The 14401-nt window shown below is 44.8% G+C and overlaps 1 pseudogene; it reads right to left on the reverse strand.

Moving 5' to 3' along the window:
* Window positions 1–454: 454 nt before the first annotated feature.
* LOC126091029 (peptidyl-prolyl cis-trans isomerase 5-like) overlaps window positions 455–14401 on the reverse strand; it is an 82392-nt pseudogene continuing 68445 nt past the window's right edge.

Here is a 14401-nt window from a genome sequence, read left to right on the forward strand (position 1 = left end):
GTACCTTTAATGCTGTGGGTTCCATTGCCTTCTGCATTCTCATACTGTTGATCATTCCTGATTCTTCTGCCTTTAGGCCCACCCGAAAGGCAAGAGAGGTCCTGAACCTCTGTCCAGTGCTGCGGCCCCTTTGATAAGGCCAATGGAAAACTGAGGGTGACTTCTTACACTGCAAGTCTTCGGCAGTCAATTCTGATTTTTATTCAAAATGTAGGCACTGGCGGGGTTCGAACTCGGGACCGAGAACAGTTTCATTTCCACTCAAAGAAGCTACTCCCTGTTATTCAGTTAATAAAAATATCTTTATTCTTTGTTTGTAAAAACACACTCATACAAATGTTCAAAGTTGTACAAAGAGCATTTATCAAACATTTATGGAATGATCTGCCCACTGACTTCTCTGTAACTTCTGCTTCTGTGATGTTTGTTCATATCGAGTTCCACTTACACGTCTTCATTGAGTGGCATCTTCCTTAGCCACTGTAAATGTTTCAGATACAGTCTCTGCGCCAGTGTCTACTATAACAACATTTTGGCTTGGCCTTTCGCTGCCATCCGTAGGTGTGGATTCAATCTTCCTGACAACATCCATTCCCTTCAACATTTTTTCAAATACAACACGTCTCCCACCAGGCCGTGGTGTCTGATTTGTTGTGATGGAGAACTTAGAGTCATTTGTGTCCTTTCCTGCATTGGCCATTGAAAGCCAACCTGCTCCATAGTGCTTTAGCTTGAAATTTTCATCAGCAAACCTGTCTCCGTAGGTGCTTCGACCTTCAGGTCCTTCACCTCTGGTAAAATCATCATGAAGTTCTTAATCATTCTATGAAATTTGCTTCCCTTCTAACCTCCACCTGCAGGCTTTTGTCCAGGCTCAACAAAACTCTTAAGTGAATTAGGTAGAGTTTTACCGAATAGATCGATCTCTATTCTGCCCACATTTTCCTCTCCTATCTTTATGTCAGACCACACCTTATCTGTTACTTTAGGGCCGTACTTTTGCTCTCCCTCCGCAGCAACAACGTAGCAGACTACAAAATGAAATGTGGCTCGAGAACTTGCCAATGTGCCGTTGTTTGAAAGTCACATCAAAAGCACACAAGAACCACGACCTCACTGTCAGTCTATCCCCTAGAACAGGAGTAGCGTATTAGCGAACATTTTTCACCAGAATCAAGAAGCATAGGAGTGTAAGTGGAACAAAATAAAAGAAGACGCAAGGCTGCTACAAGAAAGGAGTTGTCAAAACTGTGGTGGGGAGGGGGGAGAGGGGGGAGTGTGGTGCAGCAGGTGGCGGGCTGCGTCCACTCTGGCAGCCGAGCTGCCGTTATTGCAGCACAGGCGGCGCCGTTACGGCTCTCCGGAAGGCGCCCCAGGCGTAATCTGCTGGCGGGACCAACTTTTAATAAAGCCGCGCCAGCCGCACAGTCTCAGGATGCAGGTTTCACGGACCTTTCCTGACTTTCACTACTGGCTGTGGACTCGTGAATTGTCTGAATTGTCTAGACTCAAAGATTCTAGACTGTTTTCTGATACACTCTATACTTTCCTCTTATACTGAAGTGATAGTTCTATTTGATTAATTTAAAGAATAATTTACAGTTGCGATAACACATAAGTTAGATTCCCTTCCGCCCCTTGAATCGCATCACTAAAATAAAGTACTTCTGCTTTCAACCTGCCTTTTAGAATAACGGACGGCTACAGTGCGATTAATAAATTGTGAATCAGAAAGATAGTTCTGAAGTGAGCTTAAGATGTTTATCAATAATAAATGCAAAAGCACACTTGAGACAGTAGGAGAGACTGAAACATGAGATGAAAAAATTCCAACGTAAGCGAAACTGAGATATGTATATTTCAAATTGCCTGTTATCAGGAGCATGTAAAAGGTTAGATATCTAGGAAAGGTGAGAGTCCACAACAGTAAAAGACTTTATCACACAACTTGGTTACTTGCAACAAATTGTACGTTTTATACAGCCACTATCACACAGTTCAATTTACTAAAGAAACGAAAATTCTTGCATACGATTCAGTGAGAATTCTTTATGTATGAAGCGTAAATGCGGTTCCACTGAAAGAAGCACTAAAACTATCAGCTGAAATCAGTTTGGAAACGACAACAGGAAAAAAACATATATATACCCTGATGAAAAAATGACGCACTATGAAGGAAATAGCCGAATGGGACGGGAATCTTTACATGCGTTGTACATGTACGGACAAAAAAATGTCTTTCTGTTTCAGAAAAATCGGCTGATTTATTCAAGGGAAAGAGTTTCACAAATTTAGCAATCCACATATGCGTTGGTCCACCTCTGGACTTTATGCAAGGAGTTATTCGGCTTATCATTGATTAATAGGTTGTTGGATGTCCTTCTAAATGTTATTGTGCAAACTTTTTCCCTACTGACGCTTTAAATCATCCAAATCTCGAGCTGAGTGGAGAGTCTTCTCAAAATGCTCCAAAAGGTTCTCAGTTGGGGAGAGATCCGGTTTCCTTGCTGACAAAGTTAGAGTTGGGCAAGCAGTATAAACCCTTGCCTTGTGCTGGAGGACATTATCTTGTTGAAATCTCTTAACCCCACGTCGGTTCGCCATGAAGGGCAACAAATCAAGGCGCAGGATGTCGTCGACGTACCGCTGTACTGTAAGTGTCTTGCTCCGAAAAGAAGTCGCACTCCAGACCGTCACTCCTGGTATGGCAGGGGACCATCGGGTTGGTATCACGTCGTCTTCCTGGGTGTCCCAGATACATCTTCAGACTGGAATCTCGTTGACTGGAGTAGAATTGTCTTCAGTGATGATTCCCGCTTCGAAATGAGATCCAACGTCCAGCGAAGACTTATCTGGAGACCATTCCAGACAGCCTTACTGTCACCAGCCAAACGGTCCGAAAACCAGGAGTGAAGGTTCTGGCGTGCTGTTTCTTTTCATGCCAGGGCAGCTTTTTGTCATTTGAGGCACCCTCACAGTAGAGCGGTAGGTCAACGACGTTCTACGCAAAGGTTTGTTGCCCTTCATGGTAAGCCATCCTGATCCTACATTACAGCAACATAATACCCGTCTGCACACGGCGAGAGTTTCTACTGGTTATCTTCGTGCTTGCCGCAACCTACGCTGACTCGTGAGGTCACTGGACCTCTCCCCAACTGAGAAAGTTGGGAGAAATGCGGGCAGGGCCATCCAGCCAACTCGAGATTTTGACATCCAAGCAGCCATTTGGACAGAATTTGGCATTATATCCCTTAGGAGGACATGCAACTCTATCACTCAGTGTGGAGCCGATTAACTGCTTGCGTAGGAGTCAGAGGTGGGTGGACCAACGCGTTACTACCTCACTCAGTTTGTGAGGATCTTTGTCTCCAATAAATAACTGTATTTTTCTGAAATTATTTTGTCTGTTCGTGTACATCAAATCTACAGATTTCCGTCCCATTCGGATAATTCCTCTGTGATGCGACGATTTTGTGTGTGAGTATGTGTGCGTGTTTGTGTTTGACAATGCATAGGAATGGAACTATGTCATAAAAAAAAGATTTCAGGAAAGCAGCAGTGGGTGCTGTGTGGCACAGGAACGAACGGTAATGAACAATCTGTAGAGCGCCCATAAGGGGAGACTCGAGGTAGAATAAGAAAAAAAAACAATTTCAGTTTGCTTGTTTTATTAAGATTGTAGCATCTCCTTTACATTTTTTACATTACTTTGTTGGGAGTAAACAGGTTCCTGTTCGTTTTATGGCATCATTCTTAAATAAATGCAGGTCAGTTTGACTCTTCTCGAATTAATTCGGTTTATTTTACTAGTCTTTCTCCCAAAAGTATTTTCTCTAAAAGGCTGTGCTATTCGTTGTTCTTGGCAGACAACCTACGCTACAAAGTGTTTTGGAGATCTTTGTTCGAATGGTTCTGCAAGTTACGTAAAAAAAAAAATCGTTGACTGTTTTTGGTTAGGCTAGCAAGTATTGTGGGTATTTTCCAAAAAAGTAATGACTAGGATAAGAAAAGTCTTTAAAAAAATGTAACTATAGTAATTATTGGTAAGAGGGTTTTACCGCAATTTGTAGGTGATACTGAAAAGGTATGACGGAGAATAACACAAGCTACTCCTGTGACAAAACAAGCGCATTGCGAACTCCCCTCCGTCCTTCAAGAAAGATAGTGGACTTCGACGTTAATGAGGCACCCACTGTAGAGAACGGTATGGTCAATATTATAACTTTGAAGTTTCATATGTTAAACCGTGTTCAGAGTGAAATAGTGAGCTATTCTCTTTTTGTGGTTGAGTAACAATGGAGTTTTAGCAGCAAGGAAAATAACAGCGTCCTAACCACGTGTTAGCACTACATTTGTATGTGTTGGGACAATTATTTGTAATAGTGGAGCGGTTGAAGATGAGAATGACTGAGAAACTAAAATTGAGTTTTTAGAAGTACGCAGTAAAAGGAGTTCAGGAAATGTACACGGCGAGAGTAAGAAAAGCTGTGTCAACGGAAAGCGTATTCGCTAAAAAGGAGAACAGAGTTGTTACTTGATAACAATGGTGAATAATATCACCCAGAAAATGGAACAGAGTGTTTTTAACTAATACCAGGTAACAATGAGTATAATAAATATCATATGGAAATTTTAAATGCTTCTTTCATAGTTTGTCCATTCTCGATATATATGCCCCGTTTTCTCAACAACTATTCAGCCTATTATTGTGGAACATCTACGTGTTGATACAGAACACCCCGCAAAGCTATAGTCATGAATATTCTTTCAGCTGTGTTTATTTTATGAAGGTATATGTTATCAAAATTGTAACATAGTAGGTTAGTAGAAGAACAACACGGTCATTAATACACTCCTGGAAATGGAAAAAAGAACACATTGACACCGGTGTGTCAGACCCACCATACTTGCTCCGGACACTGTGAGAGGGCTGTACAAGTAATGATCACACGCACGGCACAGCGGACACACCAGGAACCGCGGTGTTGGCCGTCGAATGGCGCTAGCTGCGCAGCATTTGTGCACCGCCGCCGTCAGTGTCAGCCAGTTTGCCGTGGCATACGGAGCTCCATCGCAGTCTTTAACACTGGTAGCATGCCGCGACAGCGTGGACGTGAACCGTATGTGCAGTTGACGGACTTTGAGCGAGGGCGTATAGTGGGCATGCGGGAGGCCGGGTGGACCTACCGCCGAATTGCTCAACACGTGGGGCGTGAGGTCTCCACAGTACATCGATGTTGTCGCCAGTGGTCGGCGGAAGGTGCACGTGCCCGTCGACCTGGGACCGGACCGCAGCGACGCACGGATGCACGCCAAGACCGTAGGATCCTACGCAGTGCCGTAGGGGACTGCACCGCCACTTCCCAGCAAATTAGGGACACTGTTGCTCCTGGGGTATCGGCGAGGACCATTCGCAACCGTCTCCATGAAGCTGGGCTACGGTCCCGCACACCGTTAGGCCGTCTTCCGCTCACGCCCCAACATCGTGCAGCCCGCCTCCAGTGGTGTCGCGACAGGCGTGAATGGAGGGACGAATGGAGACGTGTCGTCTTCAGCGATGAGAGTCGCTTCTGCCTTGGTGCCAATGATGGTCGTATGCGTGTTTGGCGCCGTGTAGGTGAGCGCCACAATCAGGACTGCATACGACCGAGGCACACAGGGCCAACACCCGGCATCATGGTGTGGGGAGCGATCTCCTACACTGGCCGTACACCACTGGTGATCGTCGAGGGGACACTGAATAGTGCACGGTACATCCAAACCGTCATCGAACCCATCGTTCTACCATTCCTAGACCGGCAAGGGAACTTGCTGTTCCAACAGGACAATGCACGTCCGCATGTATCCCGTGCCACCCAACGTGCTCTAGAAAGTGTAAGTCGACTACCCTGGCCAGCAAGATCTCCGGATCTGTCCCCCATTCAGCATGTTTGGGACTGGATGAAGCGTCGTCTCACGCGGTCTGCACGTCCAGCACGAACGCTGGTCCAACTAAGGCGCCAGGTGGAAATGGCATGGCAGGCCGTTCCACAGGACTACATCCAGCATCTCTACGATCGTCTCCATGGGAGAATAGCAGCCTGCATTGCTGCGAAAGGTGGATATACACTGTACTAGTGCCGACATTGTGCATGCTCTGTTGCCTGTGTCTATGTGCCTGTGGTTCTGTCAGTGTGATCATGTGATGTATCTGACCCCAGGAATGTGTCAATAAAGTTTCCCCTTCCTGGGACAATGAATTCTCGGTGTTCTTATTTCAATTTCCAGGAGTGTATGTGGTAGTACATACAAATTCCAAAATTTAGCACATGGAACGACTCATGAGCATAGGACATTTAACTCTGGTGATATATGGCGTTGAATGTTCCATTAAAATAAATAATGGAACAAAAACGACTTTGACAAGTTTTTTAGAGAGGTGGAATAACCCCCTACTAGCCCCAGTTTTCTGGACTCCGCAGAGGTTTCTGAAGTGTTAACAGTCTGATGCCGCTTGCTTCGACCTGGACGAGTGACACTCGTGCCATTGTGTCGGCACCACACATAGCAACTCTTGCAGTGCGCTCTTGGAAGCCGTTAAGTGGCGAGCTGTTCGGCGGAATGTAGGCGTTTCGGAAGTTTCTCTGCTGGTCGAAGTCAAATCAAACAGCCAGCACTGAAGAAAAGGCGTAGATGAATTACAGGCACAAATGTTTGGGCGGAAACAGACATAATATAAGACGTCGACTCTTACGTAGCGAGTCAGATATGAGGAGCAACCAATAACAGGGTTGGTCCGAACGATCAGTCCGCCTACCATATCCGAATATACTACGATGGTTGAGTAGAAAGGCAAACATGCAGACCAAACATCCTCCTGCTCAGATACGAAATGTTGTATATCCAGTAAGGAGGACAGTACCACGCTTAGGCCGGCTGCCGACGTAACAGGCCGACAGCGTGCTCGTCGGCAGCAACTAGTTTCATGTTGATTAATACTTTCTTCCGGACCGCGACTCGACACAGGGTCCTTGCACTTATCCGGCTCTACGTTTTTTTTAATTTTCTTCAGGCTTCTAAGTGGTTTGATGCGACCCGCCACGAGAACATGCTGGCCATTCTAGTCGAGCAAGTCATTCACAGGATGTGCACGATTGGGGCGCGAACTGTCCTCCATGAAGACGAATGCCTCGCCAATATACTGCCGATAGGGCTACACTATTGGTCGGAGGATGACATTCACGTATCATACAACCGTTACGATGCCTTCCATGACCACCAGCGGCGTACGTCGGCCACACATAAGGCCATCTCAAAACAGTAGGTTCAAATGGCTCTAGCACTATGGGACTTAACATCTGTGGTCATCAGTTCCCTAGAACTTAGAACTACTTAAACCTAACTAAGGACATCACAGACATCCATGCCCGAAGCAGGATTCGAACCTCCGACCGTAGCGGTCACGCGGTTCCAGACTGAAGCGCCTAGAACAGCACGACCGCAGCGGCCGGCAAAAACAGTAGGTAACCTTCACCTTGCTGCAGTCACTGGACAGTGTGTCTAAGGCGTTCAGCCTGCGAACACGTCTCCGATGATTGTCTGGTTGAAGGCATATGAGACACTCATTGGCGAAGAGAACATGACGCCAATCCTGAGCGGTCCATTCGGCATGTTGTCGGGCCCATCTGTACCGCGTTACATGGCGTCGTGGTTGCAAATATTGACCTGGCCATGGACGTCGGAGTGAAGTTGCGCATCATGCGGCCTATTGCGCACAGTTTTGAGTAGTAACACGACGTCCTGTGGCTGCTGGAAAACCATTATTCAACACACTGGCGTTGCTGTGAGGGTTCCTCCAAGCCATAATCCGTATGTAGCCGTCATTCACTGCAGTAGTAGCCCTTGGGTGGCCTGAGCGAGGCATGTCTTCGACAGTTCTTGTATCTCTATCGTCTTTCTTCGATTTACTCTCAATCCTTATTCTGTACTTATTAGATAGTTTATTCCATTCAACAGATGCTTGTAAACGTTCTTCACTTTCACTGAGAACAGCAGAGGTTTCAGCTAATCTTCGATATCCTCTCACATTCAATTTTAATCTCACTCTTTGACCTTTCTTTTATTTTCATCGTTGCTTCTTCGATGAATAGAATCAACAGTAGGGACGAAAATCTACTTCACTGACTTACACCCTTTCTAATCAGAGCACGTTGTTCTCGGTCAACTGCTGCAATTTTTCCCACTGGGTTCTTGTACATATTGTATATTAACCGGCTTTCCCCGCAGTCTGCCCCTATCCTTCTCGTAATTGGGAACACCTTGCACCATATTATATCGTCGAAGTCTTCTTCATGTCAGAAAATCCTACGAATGTGTCCGTTATCAATCACAGCATCAGAACAGTCTTTGGTGCCTTTACCTTTCATAAAGCCATCGTTATCTAAGAGATCCTCAGTTTTCCTTTCCCATTCTTCTGTATGTTACTCTTGTCAGAAACTTGGATGCATGAGCTGCTACGCTGTCTGTTCGATAATTCTCGCACTTATCAGCTCTTGCAATGTTCGGAATTGTGTGAATACTGTTTTCCTGAATGTCAGATGCTACATCGCAAGACTACATTCTTCACACCAACGTGGATTGTCTTTTTGTTGCCTCTCCTCCAAAGATGGAATGCTATCTATCCCTTCTGCCTTTTTTGCTCTTAATTCTTCTAAAGCCTTTTAAATTCTGATTCTGATACTGGACCCCCATCTCTTTTCTATCGACCCCTGTTTCTTCTTCTGTTATATCATCAGACACGTCCTCTCCCGTCATAGAAGCCTTCAGTGTACTCCTTCCAGTGCTCTTAATAGGAACTATCAGTTTTGGCAGATGTGGAACTGTGAAGACGGGACGTGAGACGTACCTTGATAGCTCTATTAACACTCCCTATCTGCTACTACTGTACCATAACCTCAATGCTAGAACCAGGTTGTAACATAAAACAATTTTGTTAAAGCAACTATGGCACAAAGCAACAGAGCAGTGTTACCCTCTGAGAGGAATTTTGTTAGTTTGACCGTGTTGTTCCTAACGGAGGTGGCTTATCGGAAATGAAAGTCAGAATTACGTAAATATTTGTATAGTAACAACCAAACTTTTGCCTAGCTATACTGTTTATAAAATAAGGGAAACGGTCGCCAGCCTACTTAGGCAAGAGAAAGATTAATGTTTTCGTTTATGAAAGTAGGTATAAGTAACTATAATGGACAAACACAACCTAGACTTAGCCACACTCCAGTGCAATGAACTCTGACACACATATGTTTTAAGATTGAAGCTAACAACTGGAGCAGCACAGAAAACTATTTGCAAAATTATAACACGTACAGAAAAACACTATCACTTTCAGGGCTTACACAAACTGAATGGTCTTTATACTGTTAATATGCACACAAGAGAGATAAACACTTAGTGATCATGAACATATAATTTCCTACTATGCAGTTTTCTACTTTTTACTACAGCGAAACACAAAGTTGACAAAATTGCAAGAAACTGACTCACCTTTTAGAATTTACCACAGACAACAACGTGATCATTTACTTTATAAGCCTCAGTCTTAAGAACTTTTAAGTTTGAAGTTGGTAACAGCAATTTAGTAAGCAGTTTTACTAGGAAAAATTGTTTAGAACAAATAACATTTACTTTGACTCACTCTATTACCACATTAATTTTAACTTTCCTTTTACTAATTTCAAGAGGCATTAATTGGCAAAACTCTGGTCATAAATGTACTTTCAGTAAGGACACTCGGTAATCACTTTACTTCAAACGGAGAGGACCCTGAGAGGTGTTATGATGAGAAGTAAAATCAAGGTAGGTACATGAATTCAGATATGAATTACCTTATATTTCAGCACTCTAACACATCCTTTAGGCTGATCCTTCACTGTACATCAATGTAGTATTACGTTACAGTGATTGCGCAACGTGGTGGCAACTGCATGTTGGTAGGTGGAATTGCAGGTAGAATTGCCGGACTCTGTCATTTCTTGGTGGCGATGATAGATACAAACTCCAGAAAAGTTCCAGCTATTTATCCATCCATCCGAGGCCTTGGAAAGAAGCAGGAAAAGCCTCTCTCTGAATCATCACATTATGCACCTTTATACTAGCAGTGCACGGCCTCGTAGCTCGTCTCCGACCGCTGGCTCGTCTCCGACTGACTGCTCGTATCCGACTGCTGGCTCGTCGCCGACTGACTATCCACCTTTTCCACCTATGCCAACCACAATTTGCGCGCGCTACTCAGTTCCGTTCCCGAGGGGAACCACTACACCTTTTACATACAGAATAACTAAGAGCCCTAAGTGAGGATCAGCAATTTACATAACAGCAACCAAATATATTAAATAAGGCAGAACATTTTCACATATTGACACTTCTACAAAAAATTATTCACACAAAATTACAATCATATACAGTAATTTTTGTTCCCTCCAAATGGGACAAAGAATATATATTGCAGATACACTACTTTGCATAGAACCAAAACATGACATCAAAGTTTATACAAACACATTTACAGACGATCAACAATGTAACATTAAATAAAGCAAAAAAACAAAATAAATCCATACAGCATAAGAGCTGTGGTGTTACACTCTGACGCTAATAAATAGTAGTGATATCAAGAGGTATCAAAACAGTGATTATTCCATTGGAGACTGATATTTCTAGTGAGACATCAAGCATGGTTGTGTAATAATTATCATCTGCTACCTGATCTGCGATGTACACTTGTTCTCAGTCACGTACGTCCTTCTTGGTCATGCAGTTTTCTCGGCCGTTACAAGAAGCGTCGCTATCAAGGCGAAAGTCTTTTACTTGACTGCGGTGTGAGTGTGTCGTCGTGTTTCTTGCGGTCAGAGAGAGAGAGAGAAGAGAGAGAGAGAGAGAGATAGTGAGAGAGAGTGTGTAGCCCTCCCACGCTGATCAGAGACCGACCAGCGCGGCCCGGGCTGCTGTGTTATTCAGGGCACAAGCCGCGCCGCTCTTGTTTGCGAGGCGACGCAATTTACGGGCGCACAGCAGCGCCGCACGGTTCTTGCAGCCGCCCACAAGTCCGTCTTCTCTCGCTGTGCAGCCCCGGCCGGAATGGAATTTCTTCGCGACCTGCATAGCCGCACGAGAAGCCGAGTGAGATAAAGCACACGGCACACCAAATTTTCACGCGAGGTATTCCATTCTCTATTTAATTAAAAGTACACCGTAGCGAGAAACCTGGGTGATCATTAAAATTACAGACAAATCAAGTAAATACAGATTACTGGCCTATTCCGAAATTCTTAATTCTTATGGGCTCCCTAGAGAGAGCCATTTCGTACTTCTGCGTGCTACAGGCTGACAGTTATTGAACTATATGAAACAAAATCGTCATGGTTTCTGTACGGTTTGCGTTAGGGCGTTCAAAGTCCGCGGTTGGCCGTGGGCACAGTGGGAATTAGTACGCGCGTTGGCACACGCCTTGTTGTTTCATTTGGATAGGTTCGTCAATAAGTACAAATGGCGCATTTGGGGGACTGAGAATCCGCAATTCGCAATCGAGAAGTCTCTTCACCCTCAGCGGGTGACTCTGTGGTCTGCAATGTCCAGTCACGGAATAATCGGTGCGATATTCATTGATGGTGCAGTGACTGCCGAATGGAAGATGATTTCGTCCCCATTATCCGTAGTGACCCTCATTTCGACAAGATGTGGTTCACGCAAAACGGAGCTCCACCCCACCGAAGCAGAAGAGTGTTTGAAGTCCTGGAGGAGCAGTTTGGGGGCTGTATTCTCGCTCTGGGGTACCCAGAGGCCTCTCGAATGGGTCTCGATTGGCCGCCATATTGTTCGGATCCAAACACGTTTTTGTGGGGCTGTATTAAGGTGTACAGAAATAGCCACAAAACCATTGCTGAGCTGAAAACAGCCATTTAGGTCATCGACAACGTCGATGTTCCGGCACTTCAGTGGGTCATGCAGAATTTCGCTATTCGTCGGCGCCATATCATCGCCAGTGACGGCAGGCATGTCGAACATCTAACAACCTAAACGCGAATATCTAAAGTAGTCAGCAGCTCGTGGTCTAGTGGTTAGCATTGCTACTTCTGGATCCGGGTTCGATTCCCGGCCGAGTTGGGGATTTTTTTTTTGCCCGGGGACTGGGTGTCTTTGTTATCCTCATCATTTCATCATCATCCTCATCATTCGTGACAGTGGCTAGGTTAGACTGTCACAAAAACTTGGACTCTGAACAAATTGGGGCTTAGTACGGCGCTGCAGTCATGGACTGCGCGGCTGGTCCGGGCGGAGGTTGGAGTCCTCCCTCGGGGACGTGTGTGTGTGTGTGCGTGTGTGTGTGTTTGTCCTTAGGATAATTCAGGTTAAGTAGGGTGTAAGCTTAGGGACTGATGACCTTAGCAGTTAAGTCCCATAAGATTTCGCACACATTTGAACATTTTGAACTTAGTATGGGCGCTGATGACCGTGTAGTTGAGCGCTCCGCAAACCAAACATCATCATCATCTGCAGTGACGTTTACATGTTGAATGAAATGTGTGCACGTCGAAATTTGTATCTAATTTACGATTTTTTTCGTATAGTTGCATAATTGTCACCCTGCACATGGTCGTCGAATCGAAGACTGCTTTGATGCAGCTCGCTAGTCTGTCCTGTGCAAACCTCGTCCACTCTCAGTAACTACTACAACCTTTAACAACGTGGTTATAATCGAAGGGCTGCTACTCACAGAGATCCAGTGTGGGCTGTAATTATCGTATGACACGGAATCTCGGTACGTATACTAATTCGTTGACGCGGAACAGGTTTATACTGGAAATTTTTTTTTTCCAATTTTGGCCACCAGGTGCCTACCTAGCGCTGTGAATGTAAAAAAGAAGTACAGAAATATTCCCGTATGTAATCGATTATGATCGAGACGTGGGCAGAAAAGTTCAAACAAGTGAGGAAGGCATTTTGGTAATTTTGTAATTAATTGCCACTTACAGAATTTGTCCAGTAGGAGCGCCGGAGACGTCGACCAGATGGTGCATCCGTAAAACTGTGTAATCAACCGTTGCTCGCGGCAGCTCCAGTAGAATGTGAGTAACGTCTTTCTGTCTAATGGCCTTCAGGTCAGGTGGAGTCCGAACATGTCCCTGGTAAACGCGTTGTCTTAGTCATCAGAGCCAAATGTCTCGTGGATTCAGTCCAGGTGGTCTCTCAGATCATGCATCTGGAAAACCTCTAGAGATAATACGTTCGTGGAAGGTTGCATTCAGCATACCTTTCAATGGGCGAGTGACATGAAATGTTGCCCCTTTTTGTGTGAAAATAGCAGTTTCCACACAGTTGCGCTCTTGCAAATCAGGTATCACGTTATGTACAAGGAGCCATCGATGACATGCAAACATCAGGTACATCTGACGAGCTCTCATATTGTATTTTCTTCAAAAAAGAACAGGTCGAGAATAAAGATGCTTGTGAATTCACACCACACAGTCACATACAGTGAATGCAGTGGCTCTTCGTGAGCAACACGCTGTTTAACAGTACCCCGAATTATGCAGTTCTATGTATTCGTCGCACTCTGCCTTGTCAATCTATGGAATATTGGCCGGCAACGTTTCATCAATTTTGATCCATAACAGTAACCGAAGAGCAAATTCTGAACGTTTCTGCGGATCATGAAGTTTCAGTTGCTGAAGCCTCTGGATCTTGTGCAGGTACCAGCGTAGAATAGACTACAAAACTTTCCTTACAGCTGACCACGAGATGGACAATTCTCGTGACACTGCACGCGCACTAGCACTGCGCGGAGCACGTGCTGCATGGTCAGTTACAGCAACAGCAACCTCGTCAATAACTCCCATTGGGATAGGACGTCTGACCCTTCCAGTTGCCACACCAAGCTCAACAGTGTTTTCGAATTTTAATTATCATCTTCTTTAGACAATTTAAAGACGAAGGGTCTCTCCTGAAACCTTTCAGTCGGTGATGATCTCTCATTGTAGCACTGTAATTGGTAGTGGTCACGTACAACAGTTTCACTAATAACGCATGGTTTCTTTTCTCGATAACGGTATTTTTCACTTGCGTTATGGCTCATCAAATGAGAGAGTCGATTTCATTGCGTCATACAGCAAATCTATATATAGCTCCAGATTTTCATCTGTTGGTCACAGTTGGAAATAATTGTTTTCCCATCGTAAATCGGTTCCGCATTAACGAATTAACGAATCTATCAAGTTTCGCAGCCATAAGGTAATTACAGCCCACGCCTGACGTCAGTGAGTAATTGTAGTTTAATCACAACCACCCAGTAGATCCGTTTCAACCTGTTTATTGCACACATAGTCTCCCTCTATAATTTTTACCCGCCCCCACCTCCTTTCCC

This window comes from Schistocerca cancellata, chromosome 1, assembly GCF_023864275.1.
Source record: "Schistocerca cancellata isolate TAMUIC-IGC-003103 chromosome 1, iqSchCanc2.1, whole genome shotgun sequence".
Taxonomy (NCBI): Eukaryota; Metazoa; Arthropoda; class Insecta; order Orthoptera; family Acrididae; genus Schistocerca; species Schistocerca cancellata.